Genomic DNA, 14,122 nt, shown 5'->3' on the forward strand with positions numbered 1-14,122 from the left:
CTCCTGGCCTGGATCAGGAATGGTGTGGCCAGCAGGAGCAGGCAGGTCACTCTTCCCCTGCACTTGGCACTGGTGTACTTGGCATTATTCCCATGTTCTGGCACCGTACCTTGAGTGCTGTGTCCAGTTCTGGGCTTTCCAATTTAGGCAGGGCATGGAGGGGCTGGAGCGTGTCCAGAGAAGGGCAACAAGGCTGGTGAGGGGTGTGGAGCACAAATCCTGTGAGGAACGACTGAGGGACCCAGGGAAGAGAAGACTCAGAGGTGACCTTATCACTCTCTACAACTTCTTGAAAGGTGGTTGTAGTCAGGTGGGGGTTGGTCTCTTTCTCCAGGCAGCAACTGACAGAACCAGAGGACACAGTCTTAAGTTGTGCCAAGGACCAGCTGAGCTTATCCAATATAGGTTGGATATTAAGAAGAAGTTTTTTATATAAAGGGTAATAAAGTATAGGATTGGTTTGCCCAGCGAGGTGGTAGAGTCACCACCCCCGGATGTGTTTAAAAAAGGATAGGATGTGTTTAAAAAAAGACAGAACGGGGCACTCGGTGCCATGGTCTAGTTGAGGTGTTAGGGCTGTGTTGGACTCGATGATCCTGAAGGTCTCTTCCAACAGAGCAATTCTGTGATTCTGTGACTTGATGATCCCAATGGGTCCCTCCCAGCTCAGCCCCTTCTGCAATTCTCACCCTTTGACTCAGCCTTTTTGTCCCCTCGAGGCGCTGGCAGAGCTGTTGGGGACAGGGCAGGAGCGGGGCAGCACCAGCGTTCCCCTGTGTGTGACACCCCAGCAGTGACAGCCCCGGCGTTCCCCTGTCTGTGACACCCCAGCGATGACAGCCCCAGCGTTCCCCTGTGTGTGACACCCCAGCGGTGACAGCCCCAGCGTTCCCATGTGTGTGACACCCCAGCGGTGACAGCCCCAGCGTTCCCCTGTCTGTGACACCCCAGCGGTGACAGCCCCAGCGTTCCCCTGTGTGTGTGACACCCCAGCGGTGACAGCCCCAGCGTTCCTCTGTCTGTGACACCCCAGCGGTGACAGCACCAGCGTTCCCCTGTGTGTGACACCCCAGCGGTGACAGCCCCAGCGTTCCTCTGTCTGTGACACCCCAGTGGTGACAGCACCAGCGTTCCCCTGTGTGTGACACCCCAGCGGTGACAGCCCCAGCGTTCCTCTGTCTGTGACACCCCAGCGGTGACAGCCCCAGCGTTCCCCTGTGTGTGTGACACCCCAGCGGTGACAGCCCCAGCGTTCCCATGTGTGTGACACCCCAGCGGTGACAGCCCCAGCGTTCCCCTGTGTGTGACACCCCAGTGGTGACAGCCCCAGTGTTCCCTCCCTGCAGACGCTCCAAGGGAAGCGTCCAGAGCCGTTTCCAGTCCATGGAACTGAGCGGCCACTGCCCAGCCCAGCCTGGGCTGATGTGGATTCCTCTGCACACAGCTCGGGGAGGGTCCCCCTGGCCACCTGCACAGTGCCACAGACAAGTGTCAGACACAGTTACAGAGCTCTGCCCAGAGCTGACATGGGAATTAATTTTAAAAAACCTGAAAAAACACCCCCCACAAAGAAAAGAAAAGAAAAGAAAAGAAAAGAAAAGAAAAGAAAAGAAAAGAAAAGAAAAGAAAAGAAAAGAAAAGAAAAGAAAAGAAAAGAAAAGAAAAGCCATACCAAAAAAAACACCCGACCACCCAAACAAAAAAAAAAACCCCACAAAAACCCAAAGAAAGAAAGAAATCCAAAACAAAACAAAACCAAAACCCCAGTAAGAACAAACAACCCAAAAAAATCCCAAAGAAGAAACCACACCAAATCTAACAAAAAAAAAACCAAAAAAAAAAACCTACTTTTCCAAGTAGAGGTCTTCCATCCTTCAGCAGTCACACCTGCCCACACACAAGACCTGGGGCTGCAAAAAATGAGGATTCCTTTGAACACATTTGCAGGAAAAGCAGGTTTAGGACAGGCTCTCAGCAGAACTGTTCTCAGCTGAGCCCCTTTGGCAGCTGCAGGGCCATTGGAAATGCAGAGCCTCAGCCCACAGGGCAGAAAAGGGCTCTGAGCTCCCCTCCCCTGACACCAAACCCTGTTCCCAGGCTGCTTCACACACAGGATTCTTCTGGAGGGCTGCACAAAGCTGAGAGTGGGCTCTGGCTTCTCCATGCTGCGTGTCCTAAAGCTGCCTGGGAGAAGAAATTTCAGGTCACCTCGGCTGGCACAATCCCTCCTGGCTCGGGGCACAGCGCCGAGAAGGGCTTTGGGTGCCGAGGCTTTGCTGCAGCCAAGGAAAGCTCCTGGCTCAGGGTCACCTTTGCTGCTCAGCCAGAGCCCCGACTGCCCCAGCAGCAGCAGCAGCAGCAGAGAATGGCAGCATTGCCAGGGGCTGGCACAGGAGGGGGAGATTTCCCCCTGGAGAGAGGCTCCTATTGCAGTTTTTGCACTCAGGCAGCTGCAGATGCCTCATCTTTGGCTGCACAGCAGCTGGAAATGCAAGTCCAGGAGCTCTGTGCATGGCCAGCCCCAGCAGGTGACAGCAAGGACAGGGCCCTGGCACAGTGACATTTGCAGGGAGCGCCTTCAGCAAGCGCTGGGGGCTGGGACTGTGTGCAGAAAACGCCCTGGGGGTCTCTGCAGCCAGGCCAAAGGAACAAAGTTTCAGTTGTGGCCTGGCCAGGGAGCACCAGAATGGATTGTTTTCCATTGCCGGGTGTTCTAGGAGCCCCAGAGGAGAGCCCAGGGGGCCAAGGAATGGAGAGCGGGGACTGTGCAGGAGCCGGAGCAGCGAGAGAGGCCGGGCTGAAGGCGCGGGGCAGGCACGGGCTGGGAGGGGGCCCAGCCCGGGGGTCCCGCAGAGCCTCCCTGCTCCAGAGCCGCAGCTGCCACAGCGGGGCAGCTGCCGGGATCGCTGTGCCAGGGACGGGCCGCAGCTGGGGCTGCCGAGGGGCTGGGCTGGAGCAGCTTTTTGTCCCGAGGCACCGGGGGCATTGCCGCGGGGCTGGGGTCCCTGGGAAGGCGCAGCAGGACAGGGTGGCAGTGGTTGGTTTGTGGATTTGTTGCTGGGATGTTTTGTTGGCGGCCCCGGGCGGGCTGTGGGAGCCGGGAGCGGCCGGGCGGGCCCGGAGCCGCCCCTCGGGCCGGGAGCCCCGGGCAGAGCTCTGTGCTCGGGGGCCGGGCCGGGCAAAGGCTGAGGGAGAGCGGGGGAAGCGCTGGCACAGAGGCCCCGGGCTCGCCGTGCTCCCCTGGCCACGCAGCCGGGCTCGGGGCCGCCTCGCTCAGAGCCGGCCCCGGCTGCGGGGGTCCCCGGGGCTCCCTGGGCAGGGGGCGGCGGGGGCTGCCCGAGCTCTGTGCCCGGCGCTGGGCGCGGCTGCCGAGGCAGCGGAGGATGCAGGGTCCCCCCGTGCTGGGGCTGGCTCTGCCCGGCCCAGGGGCTGCACTGTCAGCCCAGAGCCACCTGGGGATCGCCCGGGACCGGCAGGGCTGGCAGGGAAACCGGCCCTGGGGGGAGCAGAAACGGGCAATGTGAGAGCTGGGGGTGCTCCAGAAGCCTGGACACGTTGGCAGCATGGGCAGGGGGACCCATGGATACCCCAGGACCCTGAAACAGGGACCCCGGACAGTGCTGAGCCCTGGGATGCCTGTGATGCCAAAGTGGTGAGCCCAGAGAAGGGGAACCTGCGGGATTGCCAGGAGCCCCAGCAGCCCAGAGAGGGGAACACCAATACAAACCTGACCCACAGCAACCCAGACAGGGGGGCCTCCAGGAGCCCAAAGTAGAGAGACCAGAGAGGGGAAATCCAGGGTTGGGTGTTTTTGCTGAATCTTGGTCATTTGTGTATTTTGGGAGACCAAATCTTGGTGTTTTGGAGGTTTACATGGGCACCAGATTCCCAGTGACTTCTAGAGTGTGGAGGCAGAGGGGCCCAACACTGGAACTGCAATACCTCAGGGCAAAGGTGACCAGGGTCAGAGAGAGACACCCCTCTGAGGACAATGCTCTCACCATCAGCATTTTCAGGCTCACATGAATGCAGCAAGCTTCATTGGTATCACCCAGTCCAGCTGCCCTTTTTTCCTTATATGTACTCCCCTAGAATGTTCTCCCCTCTCTTGTACCCCATTGGTCCTGGTTTACTGCAGTGCTCCGCCCCTGTTACCTCATTGGTTCCCCAGTTGGCTGCCCCTCCTCTGCACCACCTGTGCTCAGTTCCCATTGGCCCTTGGCCCTCAGACCCGCCCCTTTCCCCCCTTATCAAACCCTGTGTCCTCAGCCCCATTTTGTCTCTGTGCCTGGACCCTCTGCATTGCAATGAGCTGAGTTTGGAGCTGTGCACACAGACCTGCCTCTGGCCTTGTCCATCAGCAGGTTAAGCAAGCGTGCTCCGGGCCCTGGGAGTGCAGGTTGCTCACAGGGGCTCGTTGTGGATGTTCCGCAACACTAGGGATGGACTTGGGCAGGAGGAAGCCCCTAACCCAATGTGCTCATACATTATGTTTCTCCCCAAACCAGGATTTCTCATTCCCAAACCCTGGCCGGATGGAGGAGGAGGCTGTGAGGAGGAGGAAGAAGCCCCGGGACACGCAGGCAGGTGAGGAGGAAGTCAGTGCCCCTTTCCCTTTCTCATCTGCTCCATCTCCCAGCCCAGCAATTCCCCTGGCTGCAGGACAACCCCACTTCTGACATAGTCCTGCCAGGAATGGACTGGGGGATCTCCTGCCCTTCCCTCTGGCAGGGAGGCAAATCCCATCCTCTCCTTGTCCTTCCTCCCCCAGACAAGGAGCTGAGGATGGAGAGCAGGGAGGACAAATCCCCACAGAAGAACCTTATGGAAGAGGCTGTTCTGAGCAGCTCGACGGCCCAGGAATCCAACAGAGAGGGAAAGCTCCAGAGATCCCACAGGAGAAGGGGCTCCAAACCCAGCTCAGGGTGCTCTGCGGAGGAAAGCCCCACCCTGTGCCAAGAAGGTGGACAGAGCTTCAGCCAGAGCTCAGAGCTGGTGATGCAGGAGCAGCCTCATGATGGGGAGAAGCAATACAAGTGTTTGGAGTGTGGGAAGAGCTTCAGGCAGAGCAGCACCCTGATCCGCCACCAGATGATCCACACTGGGGAATGGGCCTACGAGTGTGGGGAGTGTGGGAAGGGCTTGAGGTGCGGCTCAGAACTCATCACCCACCAACGCATCCACACTGGGGAGAGGCCCTACGAGTGTGCCCAGTGTTGGAAGAGGTTTCACACCAGCTCCAGTCTCCTCATACATGAGCGGATTCACACAGATGAGAGGCCCTTCTGCTGCCCCGACTGCGGGAAGGGCTTCAAGTACATCTCCCATCTCGTCAGGCACCGGCGCATCCACACTGGGGAGAGGCCCTACGAGTGTCCCCAGTGTGCGAAGAGTTTCACCCAGAGCTCTGACTTGAACAGACACCTACGGAAGCACCGGTAAGGCAAGCCCTGCAAATGTCCCTGAGGGGAGAGCTTCGTGCCTGGCTCCAGCTTCATACCCAATTGGAGGACCCATGTTGGGAAGAGACCTGTGATCCATGTTCATTGTAATCCATGCTGGGAAGACACCTGTCCCTTTTCCTACCCCTGCCTTTTCCTACCTTCAACCTGATGCAGGATTGAAGAACATGGGAGTCTGGCTAGGGCCGTATCATTGCATTTATGCTCTCCTCAGGTCATTGCCAGCAGCAGGAAAGGGTCTCTCTCTCTCCCCGAGGAGAAGGGTGTCCTTCCCAGGCCAGAGGAAATATGTGGCCAGGATGATCCAGTGAGTTGTGTTTTGGTTTTCCCTGTAAATAGTTTTTCTTTTCCCTTCTGTTACCAGTATTGTTTCTGTTCTTGTTTGTTCTTTATCTTGTTGCTGTTCCCAGTAAATTGTTCTTATCCCTGCCAGGGATCCTTGATTTTTGTGATTTCCATGGAAGGCAGGATGACAGCAAGCAGCAGCGCGGTTTTAGCAGGAGCAGGAAATTGGGGAATCCCATTTCTGAACCCCGGCCCGTGGAAACCGAGCATCCCAGCTGGTCCCAGCCCTGCTGGCCATGGCAACAGCTTTGGGAGCGGGTCCCTGGCTGGGGCTGTGGGAACCTCTTCCCTCTGGTGCCCAGGGACAGCACTGGAGGGAACGGCTGCAGCTGAGTCGGGGCAGGCTGAGGTTGGATCTCAGGAAAAGGTTTTTCCCCAGAGGCTGCTGGGGCACTGCCCAGGCTCCCCAGGGAAGGCTCCCAGCTCCAGGGCTCTCTGAGCTCCAGCAGTATTTGGCCAGCGCTGCCAGGCCCAGGCTGGCATTGTTGGGGTGTCCTGTGCAGGGCCAGCAGTTGGACTCGAGGATCCTGATGGGTCCCTCCCAGCTCAGCCAGTTCTGTGGATCTGGGATCCCATGACCCTGGGGATGGGACTGCCAATGGTTGCCATGGCAACGGGCTCTGGCTGCAGGCCTGAGCTGATGTCCATGGCAACCACCCCTGGCCTGGGGTCTGCATGGAGCTGCCAAGGGACTGAGCATAGCAACAGGGGGCTGGGGATGGTGAATTAAGGGTTTAAAAGAAGTCGCAAGAGTTAAAATCTAAAGTTACCTAGATTTAGATTTAGGGGGGAGAGTATTGCAAGAGAAGTAGAAATAATAAGGGATAGTCAGTTATTAGCAGATAAAGTAGTTAAGACGAGGGCAATATATCTGCCTGTCAGAAATCACCTGCTTGTCTTTACTGTGTTTAAAGCAGCAGGATGGGATGTGGATTGAATTGTTGAAAAGGAGACGACTATGGCCTGCACCTCGAACCTGAAATTTGAGCTATGACCATGGGGTTGGAATGCCTGCCAACAAGTCATATGTAAAGAGGTCAAATTGAGGAAGACTTTGCCTTCATCAGAAGGAGACCCCATCCCCTTTTAAAACCTCTTTACCATCCCCAGAAACCCCTGGGAGGTGTCCATGGAGACCCTGTCTCTGCCAGTGACATTCCAGCTCTTGAACAGTTTGGAGAGACTTGGAACGTCCCCATGGAACCCCTCTGAGGGCCTGTGACAAATCTAATCCTTAGTGGGCAACCATCACCAGCCCCCTTCCTATGGTCAGTTTCCATGGCAACCATCACCAGCCCCCTGTTGCCCCAGATCCACAGAATTGGATGAGCTGGGAGGGACCCATCAGGATCCTGGAGTCCAACTGCTGGCCCTGCACAGGACACCCCAACAATGCCAGCCTGAGCCTGCCTGGGAAGCCATTGGCCCCCGCACCTTGGGGACAAGATATGAATGACAAAACTCTTCATGCCAGCAGAGACAAGGCAGGGGCAGAGGAAAAGGGAGAGCCAGGCCCAGGGGACAGGGCTGCCATGGTGATGGCTGTGAGGTCACTGCCCCTGCAGCAGCCTGGCTGTCCTCAGCAGACATTCTGGCCAGAAGCGTTGTGAGGGCACCCAGCACATCAGAGAACCCACACAACAGGAATTCTGTCCTTGGGGAGGGGACAGGGTTTCACTATGTCAGTCTGCACAAAGTTCCTGCTCTTGGACAATTCCTGTGGTGGGGCATCAAATTCTCTGGAAAACAGTTGCAGTTTTGTGCCACTCTCATCATTGTAAAATATTTCCTCTCTTTAACAAATGTAAATCCACCCACATTCAGTGCAGAGATACTGACCCTTCTTCTGCCACTGCATGATTTGGGAGAAAATACTTTTGATCACTATTTTCCATTTTCACAGACCTTGGAGAGGACCCAGAAATCTCCCAAGATGGGGTTTGGAGGCCTCATCACATAACCGGCAGGTAGAGTCTGATGGTTCTGAGCTCAGTGTTGTGGAGACTGAGGACAGAACAGGAGTAGCCTGGGAGGGATTGAAGGGTGGTTTCAGGGAGGCTGGAGTTTTTCTTCATTGTATAAAACAGAGAGAGGCACCAAGGGCAGCTGGGGAGGCCCAGACTGGACACCAGGAGAAAAGCATTTCCCTGCCAGGGCAGGGCTGTGGTGCAGCACATACCCCAGGAGAAGCCTGGAGTAGCCCAAGGCTTTGTGTGGGCAGGCAGAGGCAGGCAGGAGGCAGAGCTGTCAGCAAAGGAAGAGGCCAGCCAGGTGGGGCAGCCAGGGGATGACGACAGCCTGCAGGGACAGAGACGCAGGGCAGGGACACCGTAGGACAGCCTGGGCTGAACAGGGCACAGGGATGGGCAGCAGCTGCAAGGCCCTGACAGAGCCAACTTGGGCAGCACTTTGGCCATGGCTGCTGGCCCTGGGCCTGAGCCAGGAGCAGGAGACAAGTGACCCTTGCAGGCCTGGGGCCTCATTGCCTCCTTGTCCCTGCTCAGCAGCCTGGCAGGAGCTGCCCCATGGTCCTGCCCTTGGCATTGCACATCCCCACATGCCAGTGCCCATCCCGGGAAGAGCCCTGAGCAAGGAGGGAGGGACAGGATCTGCCTGGCCAGGGGCTGGGGCTCAGGCCTTGGCCCTTTGCATTCCTGAAACACATCCAGGTTTGCTCAGCACCAGAGACATCTTTCTCTTGCTTGTCCCCAGCTGTCATCACTGCCTCCAGTGTTCTGCTCTAACTGGGACCCGGGGACACTTTCTCAGTCATGTCCCTCAGTGAGACCCATTAAAACTTCAAGAAACTTTGGAGTTTAAAATTACGTTTGAGTTTTTGAGAAGTTCTTTGAACACTCTCTGAGGGACTGAGTCTGAGGTAAACAACACCAAAGCCCTGAGAGAGTCATTAAAGTTTTCCTAGTTAGTGATGGAGAAAGATTGCAAAGAGCTTGTAAGACATACACGTGCCTATTTTAAAGGGTTTATTTTATTACATTTCTCTTCAGAGCAGAGGCATTTGCAGCATTCTGTGATTGATATTGACCCAGGGTCTCTCCTCAGGAGCTCTGGCCTGCTCAGAGAAGCTGTGCCTTGAGCTCTGACCCAGTGTGGACAGCCTTGCTCCACATTCCCCAGCCCCATCCTGTCTTACCTCACTCACCTGGGACCTGCTGTGCTTGCAGAGCTGGCTGCACTCAGCCTAAGAGAGGTTTTCCCTTTTTGGGCTTTTTTGAAGCAATCTCAAACTCCTGAGTTTCCCCACTGAACACAGACACACTCCTCAGGTGTGTGCCAGCCCAAGGTGCCACCAAAACCACTGCAGAGCTGCCCTGGGCCAGCTGTGAGGGTGGATCAACAGCCCAAGCTGCACTGGGCCACTGCAAGGGGCTGTGGCCATGGACACTGCCCTGACCCCACTGCTGGGTTTGGCTGCCACGGCAACCCTGAGAAATTAAACTGTGCTTGGAAACACTGGGGAGGACTGGAACATACTGGGAAACACTGGGAACACTGTAGGAGACACTGGGATATACTGGGATTCACACTGCGGAGGACTGGGACAACCTGAGAACACAAGGAATGCTGAGGGAGAATCTGGATGGACTGGGATGGACTGTGGGGGTACACTGAGACACAGTGGGACATGCTGGAACATACTGGGATATACTGGGAGTGACACTGGGAGTGACACTGGGGCATGGGACATTGCAGGAAAGACTGGGAGACACTGGGGCATACTGTGGATGGCATTGGGAGGAACTGAGAGGGACTGGGAATGAACTTATGTGTATTGGGACAAATGGTCTCTACTGGGAGGGCCTGGAGGGGCATAGTGGATGTGCTTGGTTGTACTGGGGATGAACTGGGCAATACTGAGAGGGACTGGAGGGATTGAATGGGCTGTTCCCACCTCTGCCGTCTCCCATTTGCCAAAGCTCCCGTCCATCACCGCTCACAACCAAACAGCCCAAGGGATTGGGGCCTCAAGGGCAGAGCCTGATGTCAGTGCCATCTTTTCTTTTTTTCCTACAACTCCTGTCATGCTCCAGTCGCAATTGAGCCCCATTGGAGCCGGGACTGCAACGCTCGTCATGCCCCGCACTCCACAGAGCCCACCCCGGCATCCGCCCCCCATCTGTCCCATAAGTGTCCCCCTGACCCTCCAGGATCCCTCAGTGCCCCTCAGAGCCCATTCGGGACCCCGCAAAAAGAGTCCCCGGATCCCCTGAGTGCTCCCAGCCCCACAGATGCCCGGTACAGCCGCTTCTGGGAATTCATCTCCTCTCATCCCCCGCAGCCCCAGAGCTCCTCATACCACAGCCCCGCACCTAAAACTGATGCCGTGCCATGCAATCTAAACAGCCTGGTTGGACCTCTCCCAGCGCCCCCTAAATGCTCCCGAACAGTTTGCGTTCCCCCCGAGGACCTCAGTTTGTGGCTCGGACGCAAAAATGTCCACCAAGTGCCTTCCCGACCCCCAAACGCCACGTTCCCACCACTTCTGGGACTTCATCTCCCGTCATGCCCCGCCATCACCAAAAGCCATTGCAGCTGCGCCTACAACTCCCGTGATGCTCCGCGGCGCGATTAAACCGTATTATACCTGCGCCTACAACTCCCATCACCCCCCGCGCCCCAGAGAGCCCCGTTCGAGCTCCCCAAGGGTTCGACCAGACCCCGAAGGGCCCCAAATTCCCCTCCCTGGCCTCCAAGGGCCGCCCTGGACCCCCAAGTGCTCCCCCGGACCCAGAAATGTCTCTCAGAATCCCTGAGTGCCCCTCCAAGTGCCCACCTGGCTCCCCTAAGTGTCGTCCATACCCTCAAGTTCTTTCTAAATTCCCTCCCCAGACCCACAACTGCCTCAAATGTGCCCCAGAAATGTCTCTCTGGACACCAAAAGGCTCTCCCATGCCCCTGTCTGAGAAAAAGATGATAAAAACGATGACAAAATGACTGGACATATTACTAATTACCATAAAGAGGAAGAAATAACTAGCCAATAGATCTTCATTAGTTAAGGAAGGGGAATGTGCTACATAGAACCAAAGAACATTAATGTTCTTGGCTACTAAAAATGTATAGATTTTTTATGCAAATATAAAAACTAGGTAAGAAAAACCACTGTTAATATTATAAATGAACATAAATATATACATAATTAAATAATCACACAAAATAATGTGTTACAGAATAAAACAAAAGAATAAATTACATTAACATTTTTGGATATTTTGGGATGTCAGTCCCAGGTGGGTTATGACGGACATGGTGAGGTAGGGGGGGAAGAGCAGGTTGTCCAAAAAGGGTCAGCCCAAAAAGGGCTCATTTGTCTCCATGCCCAGACTTCCTAAAAAGACATTCAGCATCAAGATCACTTTGGGAATGCTTCTATCACCTCTTCTCTGCAATGAAAAATAAAAACCAAACTCACATATGTGATTAAAAAACCAAAAATCATGAGGTGCACTTTGTAATCTCCCTCCTTAACTCCAATCACTGCAGAAGCCCTGGAGCCTTGAAGACAATTGAAGGGAGACAAAGAGCTCCTGAGGGCTTTCTGTGTTTTAATCAGCCCCACGGTGGATTTGGGGCTGGGTCCAGGAGCCTCAGGCACTGAGAGAAGGATGAAGAAGCTGCTCAAGGAGTCAGCAGCAAAACTCCAAGAACCTTCCAAGGTGTGCTTTGGGGAGGTTTCCTGCAATTCCCACTCCCAAGGAAAGCTCTGTCTCCTGCTGGTCACAAACAGAGAAGGGCTGGTGGGAGAAGTGCTGGTCAGAGGCTGTTTGGGGCACAGTGACCATGAAATTATGAGTTGTTTCAATATTCCATGAAAGAAGGTGGGGCATCAGAAATTTTTCTGCCCTGGACTTATAAGAGCAGACTTTGGCCTATTGAGGATGCAGATTTGGGGAGTAGCAAATCAGATACTGATTCTTTTAAGGGAAACAGCCCATAAAAACAACGAGTCCCAGGAAGGATGGAAACACTTCAATAAAGAAATCTTGAAGGAGCAAGAGTAGGCTGTCCCTCAGGTGCTCACAGGTGTCTCTGGGAGCAGATGGGATCCATCCTAGGGGGATGAGGGAGCTGGTGGATGAGCTCCCCAAACTGCTCTCCATCATATACTATAAGATTTGGCTCAGCAGGGAGGTGCCAGAGGAGTGGAGGTGCCAATGTGAGCCCATCCCCAAGAAGGGCTGGAAGGAGGATCTGGGGAACTCCAGGCCTGTCAGCCTGACCTGGGTGCCTGGCAAGGTTTCCAACCTTGCTGATTCTGTTATACTCTGAAACCACCCTTGGAGCAGTTGCAGGATGAGCCCTGGGCCTCGTCTTCAGATCACCTTGGGAGCCATCACAGGGCACCCACAGGATGGCTGAAGGATCAGAGCCAGCCAGTGTGGATTCCAGTATCTGCACTGATGATCTGCATGAGGGGACTGAGTCCAGCATCAGCAAATTTGCAGATGACACCAAGCTGGGTGTGAGTGTGGATCTGCTGGAGGGTAGGAGGTCTCTGCAGAGGGACCTGGACAGGCTGGATCCAGGGCCCAAATCCAACAAGGTGAGGTTGAACAAGTCCAAGTGCCGGGTCCTGCACTTTGGCCACAACAACCCCTGCAGCACTACAGGCTGGGGACAGAGTGGCTGGAGAGCAGCCAGGCAGAAAGGGACCTGAGGAATCAGCCCCTGCTCTGCTGCTCCTTCCCGTCTCGCCCAGGGCCCTTGCAGAGCACCAGCCATGCTGTTTGCCCCCAGCCTGCCCACGGCCAGCCTGGGGCTGCTCACCCTGGGGCTTTTCTGTGCTGAGCATTGGCCTGGCCGTGTTCTTGAGAGAGCCTGGGCAAGGAGCCTGCAGCCCCCAGGGCCTGGCCTGAGGCGTCAGCGCTGCCCCAGCAGTGCCCATGGCCTGTCCCTGCTTCAGCCCCGGCACTGCCACCCCCAGGACTGTGCCCGGCCCCGAGAGCACTCAGGCCCTGCAGCAACACCAGGGCCACCAGGGCAGCGGGGCAGGGCCACGGCAGCAGCACTGGCAACACCAAGTGCTGCTGCTGCTGCTGCTGGGCACAGCTGCTGTGCCAGCACTGCTCTGCCCCAGCTCTGCACACAGACAGTGCTGCTGCAGCTCCAGAAAATGCAACAAAAGGGCATCTCTGGAGAAAACTCTGCTGGGAGATCCATTAGTACACTTAATGCGATCAAGAGCACAACCCTTCATTGACACTGTGTGTGAGTCACAGCAAAGTTGGCGAGAAACAATATCAAAAATGGCACCAAGAAATGGCATTTTTTTTGTGTACAATATTAAAAACTAAAACAATGGAATTAAAAGAACAAACAAACCACCAAACTGAATAAGACCCATTAAAGATTACTTTTATTACAAGTGACTTACAGAAACTGCCAAGCATTTTAATGTCTCTGAAACCATCCAGTCATCAGTCTCCACATTGTAGCCTTTAGCTCCTGGTTCCTCAGGCTGTAGATGAGGGGGTTCAGAGCTGGAGTCACAACTGAGTACAGAACTGACACTGTCAAATCCAGGGATAAGGACGAAATGGAGGGGGGCTTCATGTAGGCAAAAAATGAGGTGCTGACAAATAGGGAGACCACAGCCAGGTGAGGGATGCAGGTGGAAAAGGCTTTGTGCCGTCCCTGCTCAGAGGGGATCCTAAGCACTACCCTGAAGATCTGCATATAGGAGAAAACAATGAACACAAAACAACCAAATGCTAACAAGGTAGTGAAAACAGAAACCCCAAATTCCCTGAAGTAAGAGTGTGAGCAGGAGAGCTTGAGGATGTGTGGGATTTCACAGAAGAACTGGCCCAGGGCATTGCCATGGCACAGGGGCAGGGAAAATGTATGGGCTGTGTGCATGAGAGCATTGAGAAAGGCACTGGCCCAGGCAGCTGCTGCCATGTGGGCACAAGCTCTGCTGCCCAGGAGGGTCCCATAGTGCAGCGGTTTGCAGATGGACACGTAGCGGTTGTAGCACATGATGGTCAGGAGGGAAAACTCTGCTCCAGGGAAGAAGATAATCAGAAAAACCTGTGCAGCACATCCTGTGTAGGAGACATTGCTGGTGTCCCAGAGGGAATTGTGCATGGCTTTGGGGACAGTGGTGCAGATGGAGCCCAGGTCGCTGAGGGCCAGGTTGAGCAGGAAGAAGAACATGGGCGTGTGCAGGTGGTGGCCGCAGGCTACGGCGCTGATGATGAGGCCGTTGCCCAGGAGGGCAGCCAGGGAGATGCCCAGCAAGAGGCAGAAGCGCAGGAGCTGCAGCTGCCGCATGTCTGCCAATGCCAGCAGGA

At 55.4% G+C, this 14,122-nt stretch overlaps 1 protein-coding gene and 1 long non-coding RNA gene across 2 annotated transcripts in view; one reads left to right on the plus strand and one right to left on the minus strand.

Annotated features, from left to right (window-relative positions):
- The window catches only part of LOC135305562 (zinc finger protein 850-like), a 243,967-nt gene that overhangs the window by 109,172 nt on the left and 120,673 nt on the right, over positions 1–14,122 (minus strand). The window lies entirely within an intron of this gene.
- On the plus strand, positions 3,642–5,155 carry LOC135305792 (uncharacterized). The gene is made up of 3 exons (XR_010366776.1): positions 3,642–4,399; positions 4,509–4,587; positions 4,772–5,155. It is a non-coding gene; the product is annotated as an uncharacterized LOC135305792 (long non-coding RNA).

The sequence above is a fragment of the Passer domesticus genome, chromosome 8 (assembly GCF_036417665.1).
Source record: "Passer domesticus isolate bPasDom1 chromosome 8, bPasDom1.hap1, whole genome shotgun sequence".
Classification (NCBI taxonomy): Eukaryota; Metazoa; Chordata; class Aves; order Passeriformes; family Passeridae; genus Passer; species Passer domesticus.